At 38.0% G+C, this 15,416-nt stretch overlaps 1 pseudogene; it reads left to right on the top strand.

The window, feature by feature from the left end:
* Positions 1-14,199, top strand: part of LOC131298703 (serine/threonine-protein kinase ATM-like) — a 45,866-nt pseudogene extending 31,667 nt beyond the window's left edge.
* The last annotated feature ends 1,217 nt before the right edge of the window (positions 14,200-15,416 follow it).

The following is a 15,416-nucleotide window of genomic DNA, read 5'->3' as shown; positions in this document are numbered from 1 at the left end:
CATTGTTTCCCCTTGTGTTTTTTGCCAGCTTCCACACCACATCGCAATATTGGTCTCGGCAGTCACTCAAATCAATGAACTGGACAGCTTGTATGGGATTATCCAGTCCCACAAGGTTAGAAGTAAACTGTAAAGTTAATGTGTATTGGATTAAGATTAATCTATCCAGTTCTTGAGATAAGTTGTTGGCATCCAGGACAACATTTTCCTCTACCTCATCTGCAATATCTACTTACAGTCATAACATTGAAGCTTTTAATATACTTCATTTTTCTTCAAGTTTTGGTACCTTAATATGTTTTTAATCATAGGTGAAGGATCTGTACTTCCCCAGCTATCATGGCTTTTTTGTTATTGATTCCTAACTGGAATTGCTGTGTCTGGTTTCCATCTTATGTGATCTCTAGTTCTTATTGTATATCAGAAAACCATCGTGTTACTATTATATCTTGGATTCTTAAGGTCGCTAGGTGGTATATGACTACGTTCTACACTTCTCACATTCGTGTACTTTAGACAGATGATAATGCATAGATGGTCTCCTGCTGTCACTTGGATGTAGTTTTATTATTTGGCAATTGAGTTAAATTTAGTAAAGGATACTTATTTTCCCACCTTTGGAGAAATAGGACTCAGGTTCATTTTTATGGCATTGAGAGCCTTTCCAAAGATAGCAGATGCCTTTTTAGCCTTTTGATCAGTTGGTAGTCTAGAGAGCGTAACCCCTCCCTTGATCATTTTCTGTAGTTTCTATAGCTTCTTTTTTCTACAGTGCCGCAAGGGACTGTTTTGGATTTGCTGCTTTTCGTTTTCTGTTGCTTATGGGTGACGTTTTTTGTCATAATTTTTACCTTTTACCGGGAGAAAAATGGACACATCTGCTACTTCCTGGAATGAGTACTCTTGATTATTTGAATTTGTCTTGGCCTGAATAGCTGCGATACCCACTACAAATCCCTGTCCCAAATATTTTTATTGGGATAATAAGTATAGAGACGGTATACATTTTATTGGTTTTTTTGGTTAATTGCTGGACGAAGAAACTTTAACATTTCGTAAATAAAGCAAGCAAGAGTGCACAAGGAGCTATTTCCTTTACTGAAAGGAACAGTATTACCATTCACAGCACCTTTACTTCAGATGAAATAAAGAAAATACCAACAAAAGAATTGCCCACGAAGCCCCCTTGTCGAGAGAAGGCTTCCTTAGGGATTTCAGAAGTGCCAGAGTCTCTGGCTTCGTGACATGTTTTCCTACTGGCTGCGAAAGAAGGAAACAAATGTTAACAACTTTTAACTACTGTGGACTCAAACATGCACGATGTGTTTCTACAGTTTTTTGTGCTAGTTAGCCTGAATTCTCCTCCAACTATGACAGCAATTACCTGAGTACAATTCACCTGTTTGGTCATCTCTTGCTGAGGATGATATTATCCAATATACAGTAGTATGGTATCTGATGCATTTCTGCAATTTGGTTTGTAGGCCACAATGAGGATTACATAATACACCACAAATACAAATTATGAGAAGTTAGATATATCTATTGATTCTATTCTAAATTCATCTTTTTATTTGTTGTGATTACACGTATAGTTAGCCTCGCAAATTGTTACCTTTGAACACGAGGGAAATTGGAGCAAAGCGCTGGAGTACTATGACTTGCAGGTCAGATCTGAGGCAGAGATTCAAAGGGAAGGCTCTTCCAGACAAAAGTCTCATGAGCATTCCCCTCTTTCCTTTTCAAATACAGAAGATGAGATGAGACAAAGGAAACCATACAAAGGGCTGATTAGATCTTTGCAGCAAATGGGTTGCACTCATATGTTGGACCTATACTGCCAAGGTTTGACTTCTAGTAAAGGCCAGTTTGAGCAGGACTTGGAATTCTCTGAACTCCAGGTTAGGCTCATATATGATTTTATGTTTTATGCATATAAAGGATAATGTGATTTACAATGTTCCTTTCGCTGTTTTTGGGTCTATGTACCTAGTTATTGTCTTTTTTAATTGTTATTTTCTGGTGCTTGTTAATCGTTATCATTGATGTTTCCACTGAGTTTCTTGATAACGTCTTTCCAGTACGAGACTGCTTGGCTAGCCGGAAATTGGGATTTCTCTTTGCTGTCCATGGGAGATAGCTCTTCCTGTTTGAGTCAAGACCCTACAAGAGGGCATTTCCATGAACATTTGTACAGGTATCGAGGATTAACTGATTTTGGTTTGACTTTCCGACCTCAGTTGATTGGAACAGTAAAGTTAAATAAAGCACGGAAAACAAGTTAGGAACATATGATTCTGGATGTTGATAACTTGTTAAGGCTAGCCCTTACGCCAAGTCAAACTTGTTGTGAAACTCTGTTTTGTAGTTTACTTCCCTCTGATGGTTTTGTGGTTAATTGGTTCTACACATTGGCCTTAGTCTTTCACACTCTTACACCAGGCTTGAGCTAGAATGGTATTTCAAGTGGCTTTTCATACAAATACAGAGATTGATATGTTTTCTGCAATTTTCTCATATACACTTAAAAACTATCCTCTATCTTTTGGAACGTCAGTTGTTTGAGGGCATTGCAAAAGCTTGTGTTGTCCATTAATCATGCAAGCAAGGAGAGCACTGAATACATTTATTCTACAATAATTAAGCTTCAGGTTTTAATTCCTGTGTGTCTTCATTCTCCATTTTGCCGGACCATCACCTTTTGATCCTAGTTTTGTAATTTCTTGTTGCTTCCTGCTTGTTTAGTAAATGGCTTTATGGAGTAGCACTCTACAGAATCAAGAATTTTTCTTCTTCCTATTAGCAAAAATTAGACGTGTTACCTACTGGTAGTCTGACACTGAACACAAAATGAAAGCAGTTTATGGTATAGCGTCCAACTAAAAGTCAATTGGCAATGAGTGGATAGGCCTCAGAGGCTCATATCTTAGTTTGGGAGGTGATAGTTAGACCGTGTGGGACAAACACTAACAAAATCAAATAAAGATATTTCATAAACACATGCCGAAAAAATGGGAGGCTGAAAGTTAGTTACTAAAACTTAACCTTTAGATGGTGAACTCAGCTTTTCGTTAGTACTGGAAATTGTTGAGCATCTTCAAGGCCAATGCAATCAAGTTGGAATGATATTGATCACGTTTCAGAGGAGTAATTGAGCTTGGGGCGTTTAACTCACAGACAATAAATTTACACATGTCGTCAACAGCAATAACCGGCATCCGAAAAGAGCCCCAGAGAGCCTTTAAACTTGGCAGTTTTTTGCTACTCAAGGAATGGCATTATTCTAATCCTTATCGTCAATGACTCAAAATTCGTATATGCATGTAACATGCCTCTAGTTTATCAGGTAAAGGTTTTCCTAACCTTGGTTAATACGATCGGAATGCAGATATTCTACTATCTTGACATGGCATGGAATTTGCGCTGGCTTGAAAATATGAAGTCTAGTACTGAGATGCAGAAATTATTATCTGAACCTGATGTCCCTACCCTAGATCAGGTATTGTATTTTTGTCCTGTTTATGACAACCAAAATTCTTCAATTTTCTTCAGTACCTTTGAAATCAAGCTGAATTGTTATACAGACACAGTCACTTTTCTCAGTGGTCAGATTTACTTCATTCATGGAAACTGCATCATTTGATTGTGTGAGCATTTGCCTCCGTACCGATACAGAATGGAGTTTGTGGAAATTTTGTCAAACACATTTGTTTGCAAAGGTCTGACCAACAGTCAATCCACCTTTTCTCAGCACCTTAGACCGATGGAATAGAGCTGGCAATGCCTCTTTCTGTGTGACTGAGTTTTTAGTGTATGTCATAGCATCATTAGGCACATAAGGTTGTGGAGAGCAACTATTTTATGTCAGTTGCGGAAGAAACAACTGAGAAGTGGAAACAAACACAAAAGCAAGAAGAGGAAAGGAAGACTGGTTTTCTTCAATTTTTTTTTCTTTTTGTGTTCTGGTTTCTTAATGAATACTTTTGATAATCTCTCCCTATAGCTGTCATGGCTAAATACAGATTGGAGCTGCATACTGAAAAGAGCACAACTACATATGAATTTGTTAGAACCATTCATAGCATTCAGAAGAGTTCTTCTTCAAATATTAAAGTGCACGGATTGTACGGTGCAACATCTTTTGGATTCAGAGTCTACTCTTCGCAAGGTATCTTTGAGGAGTCAATAATTTTTATTGGTAAATCACACTTGTTTGCGTGGTCTGAAATTTTGTTTGTATTTTGAAGGGCTTTAGATTTTCTCAGGTTGCTGCTGCTTTGCACGAGTTCAAGTTCCTCTGTGCTGGAGCTGGAGAACAAAATAGTGCCCTGTATTGGCTTGGAAGGGTACGAACTTTCTCTTTAACTGTTGGTACATTAGCAGGAATAATGGAACTCCTCTCAGCTTTTGTACCATAGTCTAAGACTCTAAGGTATAGTTTACTTGACAATGCATGTTTATTGGCCTCGGGCTAACTTCATCCAATTGCAGTGCTAGAATAAGCTGCATCTGAACCAAGAAGATATAATGTTCTAAATGGCGCTTGGCGCTAGTAGGGCGGAGACCCACCTCCAAGCGCCAAGCCGCCTAGGCGGCGCCAAGCAATTTGGCGTTTTTTTTTTTTTAACAAACCATTATCCAATCAAACTATATTCTATGTATCCATAATGCAAGTTCAAAGTTCTACAAAATCATAATGCAAAGTTTAATGTTCAAACTTCAAAGTACAAACCCAAATGAGTAGCAACTAGCAAATAAGTTGAATAAGACAATAAGTAGAAATAAACGAGATCGGAGATCCCTAATGCCAAGTTCAAAGTTCATCTCCTTCCTCTAACTCTTCTCCTCTATACCCTTCCAAAACTTGATCTCCATTAGTTTAATACTATACATTTTAGGCCGCCAAAGGCCTCTAAAGACACCGATGACGCTGCCAAGGCCCGCCAAGGCCGCCGAGACCGCCAAGACCGGCAAGGCCGCCTAGGCGGCCGCCAAAACTCCCTGGGCGCCAAATCAAATGCCAAGGGGTATTGGCGTGGCGGCAGGGCACCTCCAAGCGCCTAGGCGGCCTCGGCGGCCGCCATTTAGAACACTGAGAAGATATTTGATTCTTGGGGATTTCTGGTCACAGGCAATTGTTTTTAATTCCAGGCATCTGAATGAACAAACTATACCTCATTGCCACAGATCCTTCTAGCTATTCGCCACTGACATGCATGAATACTTGTTATGTTTCTTTTGTTTTGAACCCATGACTTGGATATTTATTCTGCTTCACACTAGCTATGTCATTTCACATTCGGGGACAATTCATTGTTTAGCGCTTTCTTTTAAAGCTTATTATGGATGAGCTTTTGTACAAATGTTTTTTTTGGCATTCATATTGATCTAAAACGCCTACATGGTTCTTTCCTGCTCTTTCTCTTTTGTTTTGTAAAGAGAAGCACTTGCATGATTATGTTTCTGCGTCTTGATGTAAATTTACCTAAATGTACATATGTTTGCAGCTTGAAGAGGCTAAGCTTTTGCGGGCACAAGGTCAGCATGAGATGGCTATCAACCTTGCAAAGTACATTTCTCAAAACCACCAGTCCAGTGAAGTAATCTCGGATGTGTATTGCTTAGCTGGGAAGTGGCTTGCAGAATCGCGATCTAGCAAGTTAGTTGTACATCATATATATGAGAAAGAAGTATATATGGACGTTGATTCCTTTTGATGTATAATATATCATCATTTTTTCCTCACTCCATGGATGTGATGATCATGCAGCTCTAGAACAATATCGGAGAAGTATCTGAAACATGGAGTTATGTTTGCTGAGGATCATAACCATACGGACAAGAAGTCTATCACAAGACAAAGCCAAACACATTTCCATCTGGCATGTTATGCTGATGCTCTATATAGGAGTTATGTAGAAAGACTTGACTCTAATGAATGGCAAGCGGCAATGAGGTTGAGGAAGCATAAGGTATTTTTCACGAGAATGTTCCATAAGAAGCTAGAAAGAATCTAATGAAGGACAGTTGAATGTACTAAATGAGAGTTTGGTATATGAACACTTTGTAGACAAAAGAGTTGGAAGCACTCATTAGGCGACTAAAAAGCTCATCAAAGGCAAGCGTAGTTCACTCGTCTTTTGTTTCTTGATAACAGAAGTGCCAATTCTGCGAGAAAAAGTGAAATTCCTCCTGAGCTGACCTTGTCATGCCTTTTTTGCCTCTAAATATTCTCTGGGGGAGAAGACTGATTATTCGGTAAAAATTCAAGAATTGCAAAAGTGGCTTGCAATGGATAAAGAGGAGGATGAAAGATTTCAGGTACCACATATTGTCTGGAGTACGTGGAATCCACATACGTGAATTGTTTGACGAATAATTGGATAAAAAAATGAACATTATAATTTGTTTGTGGAACTGTAATTTTTGAATCGCAGGTTCTTTTTCTTTTTATTCAAAGTTTCAAGCATGATATGTGATATGTGCATTTGTCTGTATACCTATATGTGCTTGGTGGTCTGTAAAGATGTCTTCACAGTTTTTTTTAATCTTTTGCTTGTATATTCTTCTGATGTGATGAAAACGCTCAAAACATTTTTTTGGCAGAAACCTTATTGTTACTTATGTGAGACCAATGTAGCTAAATATACTTTCTGTGTTGTATTACACCCTTTATATCAGCTTCAGTTTTAAACGACTGCGTTGCTGATATGGTCATGCAGCCCCCTATAATAAGAATGGTTGCTTGTGTTTGCTCCACTCATTCTGGGTATCTGGCTGTCCTTGAGGGGACATGTTGAGATGACTCAAGTAGTTACGTTCCAACCTCTCTGCTTATACTTTTAGACGAGTCAGTTTTACACAAGTCTCTTACTTTCATCGATTACTATCCATCTGAATCTCAATTTTTCTTAATTTTGATTTTGTCTTCTCGATTAAACTGATAATATCTTTTACTTTCCTCAATCTTTCAGGGGGACAAGGATAATTTCCTCAGTGTAGCTCTGGAGGGGTACAAACACTGTCTGGTCATTGGTGACAAATATGATGTTAGAGTGGTATTTATTTACTGTCCAAATCATCTCTAAAGGCTAAATATCTATTAGCTGGCTCCATAATAGATTGGTCGAAGGACGTCTGACAGTATCTAAAGTACTATTCATGATCCATTTTTACATAACCAGAACAGAAAAATTGTCTTAATTTATCATTGAATGTCTGAGCAAGCGGAAATATCAGCACAACTAACCTTTTGACTGCATTCTCTGTTCTACCTGCCATTTCTATGGGTACCTATTGTGATGTCTTCTTTCAGGTATTTCGGCTTGTCTCCCGTGGTTCAGCCTCTACTCTCTGCAAATTGTTGTAAATGGCATGCTTAACACAATTGAAGAGGTACACAGAGAGCAGTTCTAGATGGTTGTAATTCAGACATTGGAATCCCTTTTGAGACAGTATTTTGCTTATAGATTAGATATATCATGGAAAGTTGGCTTTTATTGCTGTCCTTAATTTGCAGGTCCAGTCTTACAAATTTATACCGCTAGTATACCAAATTGCTTCAAGAATGGGCGTTTCCAGGTAGGAAACTTTGCTGTTATTTATCTTTCTTAGTTTTTTCACTTCTAATTTTTTAGCGAATTCTGTGGTTCTTGTTCAGCTCAGTTGTCTGATTTATCATTTTCTGCAGTTTTCTTTGGCTTCTCTAGTGAAGAAAATGGCGATTGACCATCCATACCACACCATATTTCAGGTACTTAAGTCAAAGGTCTCAGAAATCCTAATGTGTTGACTTGTAGGATGATTGTTCTTCCAAAGGAAAGACTTCTCCAGTTTGGACAATGCGCCTATAGGATATCCAAACGTGCTACCAGATTGATATGCCTCTACGATGTAGAAATTAGCTTGTAGACATTCTTTTCTTTCTAAAGTCTTACCATATGGGAGTCACTTTATATTTGTGGATGTGTATAACACTGTTGCTGTCCCTTGTTCATTTTTTTAATGTTGTGTACGTGTGTATGTAGCTTCTCGCTTTGGTCAAGGACAAGCAGCGTAGCAGGAACTCATTTGTGGTTGATATGGATAAAAAGCTTGCTGCAGAAAACCTTTTACAAGAGTTGTCTTCCTACCATGGAGCTATTATTAGACAGGTAATCTTAATTAGAATTTGATGTAAGCTTTTTCATTATGAAACTAATGCTATATCTGGAAGTTTTATTCTTCTGAAGTTTTATTGAGTTTGCTTTAAGATGTTCCTTTTTAATCATTATTCAGATGAAACAAATAGTGGAGATTTACGTCAAACTTGCTGAACTAGAAACAAAGAGAGAGGTTAGTTGTGTAGTGTAGTTTTTTACACTTTTCTTCTGGTCACTAGAATCTCGCTTTTCCGCCGAGATCAATTTGTGTAATCTGCAACATCTTGCAACAGAGTTTCGGCTAAACTACTAACAAGATCATATCAACAGGATACAAACAGAGAGGTTAATCTTCCAAGAGAAATTCGCAGTGTTCGACAGCTTGAACTTGTAAGTATCCCACTATCATAAGGATTATCTGTATCATCCTTTTGTTTCTGCAATAACCCATGACTATTATCACAACTCATAATGAAAAATTATTGGAGTGAGAATTGTTTTGATGAGGACATAGGGAAGAAACCAATTCTTAGGTTTGATGTAAATTTCTGTGGAATTCTGTAACAATTGAGATTCTCAATAAAACCATGTAAGGACTTATAATGGTATAATCTGGCTACCAGGATACATGTGTTACTAAGAGTATTCATTACTCCAAACAGTAACCTTTAGTGAGTATTAAAAACCCCTGACACCTCCGAAAAATAGTACACATTATATTGTATAACAAAACATTGCCACATGCTGTCAGCTGTTGAATGTAGTTCTTCCTTCCAGGATTGAGATTGCCTGGCAGTAAGTCAGTCAAAAAATAAACGGGGTCAATGACAAATTAGTGGTCAGATTCATCATTCATGGCATGCGAACTTTTTCCGATCTTTGGCCGTAGTGTTTAATTCTTATGACCTTGCCATTATACTGGCCTGTTGGTCCAGTTGTTTTGTTAAGTTACCAATAGTCCCCAAAGCTTAAGTTGTTAAGAAATGGGCCCTACAATTTTTATCAATCTATCTAACACCTTCCCTTACGTGCAACCCCGTCTTGCACGTGGAGATGCAAATTTTGCATATATAGAGCGAAGCAAAGGGGAGAAGTATAATGCAAACAGAGAGACTTTTAAACCCAAGACCTCTTGCAAACTGAGCTTTGATACCATGTTAAGTTACCAATAGTCCCAAAAGTTTAAGCTGTTAGGAAATGGATCCAACAATGTATATCAAGCTATCTAACATGTTTGACTTCAGTTTTGTGCTTTAGCCTTCATGCAATTTGAGAAAGAATTTGCATGAATCTTCAGGTACCGGTAGTGACATCCAGTTTTCCAGTTGACCGTAGTTGTCAATATCCTGAAGGCTCTTTCCCACACTTAAAAGGATTAGCTGAATCAGTAACGTATGTCTCACCCATACCAATGTGTTTTGGTTTCTTGTTGCCTTGCCAATCTTTCAATCTAACTTTTCTGTACTGGTAAAAATGTAGGGTGATGAATGGTATAAATGCTCCAAAAGTGGTTGAATGCCTAGGTTCAGACGGTAACAGATATCGACAATTGGCAAAATCTGGAAACGACGACCTGAGACAAGATGCTGTATGAATTTAAACTCTAGATGTGATCCTGAAATTTCTTGTCTGGGTTCTAACTGTAAAGTTACGAGAACTTTAAGGTTTTTCGTGGGTAGGGCGGAGGGATGATTGTTGAGGGATGATTTTCTGAAATTAGCATTTTTATCCTTCTGTTTCTGATATACTTTAATATACACCAAAAACTCTTTTAAGTTCTCATAAGGAAGGTACTACTTGGTATCGGTCCTCTTAAAGATGTGTTTTACAGTTCAACATGTTTAGTCAGCATATTTCCTGAGGACCATCACAAGCCCGGTTGTATTTTCTACTACACTGACAAGTTTTGCAAATGTTATTGCAGGTTATGGAACAATTTTTTGGTTTAGTTAACTCATTTTTACACAACCATCGGGATACATGGAAAAGAAGATTAGGAATACGTACATACAAGGTATTTTCTCCCTTTCCACAAAGCTGATTAAATGTTAAGCTATTTCCTTCTACTAGTTGCTAATTTGTAGAATACATGATCATATCAGGTTATTATTCTCATTAGGAATAAGTTCTTTCATTGCTCTGTTGACAGGATTTCATGCTATACACAATTACATAACCTTAGTGATGTAGAATCAAAATATAACCCGTGCCCCCTGGGAATCCCCACCTTTGGGCAAATTACATTCCACACAATTTCAAAGTAAACAAAAGCCTTTACAGATTCACTGATCTGGACAATTATGTAGGAGTCCTCTTTAAACTAGCTCGAGCGATAACACATAATTACTAAAAATAGATGGATGAAGCAACAAAGCAAGATAAATATAAATAACGACTAAGCTAAATCCTATGTTAAAATAATGTATCCTAAATAATAATGAGGCTAACAATATGAGAGAAAATCAAACAGGCCCACAATTATCCAGAGCCATAAAGATACTGTATGGGCCATCCTCCTGTGTCGACTTCAGTAGGCTTGCAAGAACCTAATGTCTGCACCAACTCTCCCGGGGTGGGCTGTTGTTACTCCTGCGGCATTTGAGAAAATCGGCTGGCTACTGTAACTCGTCTCCTGTAATCCAAGAATAATATGTGCAGGCTGAATCAGATATCAGTGGCGCCTCTGTTTACACCTTTTAACTCAAGGTTCTCAAAACGTGGTCAGATATCAGTAGCACCTCTGTTTATACTAACATTAATGCACACTCACTTATGCAGCTTCCGAGTCCTCAAAACCAACACTTAGCGACTCCAATTGTTGAGTTCCTACGAGAAAAGGCCTTCAACATTGGGATAACAATGCTTACAAGATACCATGCAAGCAATGGTACTAAATATGAGTGCAGTTTTATTTGACACCTGCAACTGCAGAACTTGTTTGTGGAGGAAGAAAAAGAAAGGGGAGGGGGTAGAAACTATGTTTATTTTCTTTGAAAAGGTTTGGTTGTTTTAGTGTACAAATCAAGGTTTATAGTGGATCCATTCTTGATTTTAATTCTTTAAACACAGACTCATTTCAAAGTTGGTCTGATGAATCCATCTATGCTCTCAAGTAGAAGCTCCCAAGAAGACTAATTTTCATTTGCTGGGACTCGAGAAATCAAATGTACCACGCTTTCCTTTCTTTTGTGTTTTTGTCACCCACTGACCTTCTTGTTGAGATTATGGATATCATTAATGAATTATTGTTTCGATGCTATTGCATATAGTGGATGATGCTTTTCTTTATTTTGTGATTTCTGTACTAAAATGTGTTTGCTTGCCTCTCAAATACAAAAGTGTTTTTCAGTAAAATGAAGGGTTGTTGATGAAACAGGTTGTTCCTTTTACTCCTAGTGCTGGTGTTCTCGAATGGGTAAATGGCACTCTTCCTCTTGGTGAATACCTTATAGGAAGGTACGCAAAATCATGTCATGCAATCATTGGTGTTAGTTTGAGTCCCATTGAAATGATTGATTAGTTCGCTACTTTAATATTTTCAAATTACAGCACGAGGAATGGAGGTGCTCATGGGCGATATGGGAAAGGAGACTGGACATTTCCAAAATGTCGGGAGCACATGACAAAGGTGAGTACCATATGTTTCTCAAGGTGTAATTAATTAATGCTGATGAGCTTGATCAAGCTATTTTTAGAGGGGAAATCGCTGTGGTAAACATGAATGGTTGATAGTTCAACAGGTCTATAGACGCTTTGCAAAATCCCAGGACTAGTAACATACCTATGAACCCTGCAGTGAATATGAAACCCATTAGAAATACGAACTAAAATGGGAGAAAATTGTGGTTTGACAGCACTCCTAATGAAATACTATTCTAGTGGATTATATGCGAACTTTGTCCTTGATGTTAGTGATATCGATGGAATCGACGTAGTTAATATAATATAGTCAAAGTGTTGTAGTATACGAATTTATTAATCTCCTATCCTGGTAAAAGTTGACCTCGAGTTCTGTAAATCTGTCAGAAAACTTCTCCATGATTTTGTCGAATTATGGAAAGTTTGTCGACCAGCCTTTTATATTGATAGCGTTACTTATGTTGATCACCAATCATGGGTCGATTACAAGTGAACAATTCCATTTCATTTGATGCTTCTTAGTACTTCTAATCTTGACGGACGTGATACCCTAATGCATTTGCTTGAAAACATAATGAATCTTGATTTCTTGAGCCTTTATAAAGTTTCATTCTACTGGGTTTCTCATCAAATTTTCTCTTCCAAAATGTGAGATGAAGGATATTTTTGTAAATTTATGATTGTCAAATTTGGTTTATAGTATGAAAGAATGCCATAAAATGATTGTGATGGGCATTTAATTGTGTAGAGAAACTTGAGTGCATGTAGAGGCATATGCCTTGTAGCCACTATTTCTAGGTTATTTTTGTTATTTAATGTGTTAACAGCATTTTATAACCTACATTCATATCTTTCTAGGTTCTTTTTGTTAATTAATGTATTAACAGCGTTTTATAACCTACGTTCAAATGTCAAGAATTAAGAACAAAGAATGTGAAAGGACCAACCCGGCCAGAAAAACAATATCCATTATTCTGATTATGAAGCTAAGTAATCATCATCTCTCCCCCTTCTTTAGGAACACAGCAAGGGCAGGGCATTTCAGGAAGTCTGTCAGAACTTCAGGTTCATACTTCTGCTGTCTATGATATCAGTCTTCAAACGTTTCTGCTCATTTGATTGACTTCCTTAATTGACACCTCTTGAAGGCCTGTCATGCATTACTTTTTCTTGGAAAGATTTTTACATCTGGATGACTGGTTTGAGAATAGACTCGCTTATACACGCAGTGTTGCAGCTAGTTCAGTGGTACGTTTGTTGAACTCTTCTGTGTTCGCCTTGAAGCAAAACCTGAGTTAAATTATGCAAATTAAGCATGCATTTCTGTTTCTTGATGATCTCTACGACTCTACCCCATTTTCAATTATGGTAATTACCATTGTTGTTCATCCATGAATTCAGTCACGTAGATTTGACTTGAGATAAAATTTGTCAAAGTAGCACTGAAGCTCACACGTTGAATTTTAGGTGGGTTACATTGTTGGTCTTGGCGATCGACATTCCATGAATATTCTAATTGATCAAGCCACAGCAGAAGTTGTTCACATAGGTCTTGGTGTTGCCTTTGAACAGGGGTTAATGTTCAAAACTCCTGAGCGGGTTTGTCTATTTCAACCTTGATATTTCTTTGACCTTGACCCTGTGTTGCCTAGCAGCTTTTATGTGATATAATCATCTAACTTTTCTTATGAACCTTTTTTGGTAGGTCCCTTTCAGACTGACGAGACATAATAGATGGTATGGGTGTTAGTGGTGTGGAAGGAGTTTTCAGAAGATGTTGTGAGGAAACTCTGTGTTATGTGGACAAATAAAGAAGCGCTCCTAACTATTGTTGAAGTATGGTTAATTTTACAGGATATTTTTCTGAGAATGACAAAGTTATGTACTTTTGAGTTCTTGACATTATCTGCACATTCCATGCAGGTTTTTATTCATGATCCTTTGTATAAGTGGGCTTTATCCCCTTTGAAGGCTCTGCAACGTCAGAAGGTATATTAGAGCTTCACCTTTTTTTATCAGAATATACACAATTGCAATTTGGCCATCTTCTAATTTGCCTTTTTGGAGAGAAACATCACAAATCACAACAGACAGAAAACTAAATGCAGAAAAAAATACACAGCATTAGATGGAATTCTTTACTGAACATTCGTGGCATCAAAATTCCTTGTTTAGAGAAAGGAGATAAACACACTATGCCAAAGTGAACAATTGTGGTCAAGTACTTGAAGGAGAAACCCTGACCAAGCTCTCTCTTAAACACTCCCGCTTTCTATGTTAACCACAAGGTGGTTTCATCAAACTACGTTCTCTTCACATGACAAAGTTACAGTGTTGGCAGACCAATAGTGGGCTAATTAAGATAAATGGTGATGACAGGTGTACTAATATCTTTTCTTCTTGTAATGGTGGTGGCTAGTAGGGATGAAAGTTTTAACTGAAAAACTGAATAGACCGACCAAACTGATGCATTTTTTACAAATTCGGTCGGTTTTAAGAGTAGTTCGGTTTGATTCGGTTTCAAATTTTGAAAAAAATATGAGATTCGGTTCGGTTTTGGTTTTCAAGTAAAATGAACCGAAAACAACCGAACCGAACCGACAGTTAACTCTTCCATTTGATTTTAATCCTAACCGTACATTTGTTTAGTACTAGCTGCCAGCCGGTGATTCTCACCACGTGCCCAACCAATGAACCAAGGAGGCAGGGAGTAAACTTGGACCGGAGTCTGGACTTCACCTCTGTCCTCTTCCCCCCCTCTCTCTGTCTATCTAGCTGCCGTCAATGGCTACGATCCACGAGCTCCATCCGAAACGGTGATGGTGTAACACAAATCTGAGTATCTCACCTCCTCAGTCCATCTCATTCTTACGCTTGAAATCAACTAGATTTCTCATTATTTTCCATCGATTGTTGCAAGAAGACGACCAAATGGGTGTGGGTGTGTCGCCTGTTCAGCGCTCGTTATCTATGCGGCATCCAAGTTCGATCTTCCTGCTGTCTGAAATCTCAAACCGAAAAACTGAAAACCAATCAAACTGAACTGATTTCCCAATCCCCGAACCGAACGGTTTCTCTCATCAACAAGTTGGTGTCGGTTCTAAATTTTGGAAAATCGATTGGTTCGGTGGAAATATTGGCGAAAAACCGACCGAACCGAACCGATATCATCCCTAGTGGCTAGTCATATGGTGAGGCAAGATTAGCAGTATGGGTGTTAATTTGTCATTTGGTATATGAACCGGTGAAGAGCTCTGCCATGGTTACCTGAAACCAATAACGGTTGGGTTGAATCAGTGACAATGTATTGCCAGGTTTTGAAGAGTGATTAATGTGATGAGACAGGATAAAGTAGAAGGGACAGACTATTTTTTGTAGTACTGTTGAGAAAAAGTGGGAACAGACATTCCTGTGAAAGAAAACCAAATTACCTTCATGTCAAGGATTTTCTGATTCTCAGAAGGGACCTTATTCCCTTTGTCTGATGGGTTCCTTGTTAACTACTCTTCATGTGGATAAGTAACAGTACCTTCTTTTATTTACGCTGGATGGAGGGACGGGGTGGTGGTCCATTATAATGTGCTCGTGACTGTAGTTTTCTTGGGCATTTTATAACTACTAAACAAAGTTATCGTG

This window comes from Rhododendron vialii, chromosome 8a (assembly GCF_030253575.1).
Source record: "Rhododendron vialii isolate Sample 1 chromosome 8a, ASM3025357v1".
NCBI classification, from domain to species: domain Eukaryota; kingdom Viridiplantae; phylum Streptophyta; class Magnoliopsida; order Ericales; family Ericaceae; genus Rhododendron; species Rhododendron vialii.
This window is presented reverse-complemented; position numbering and strand designations above follow the sequence as displayed.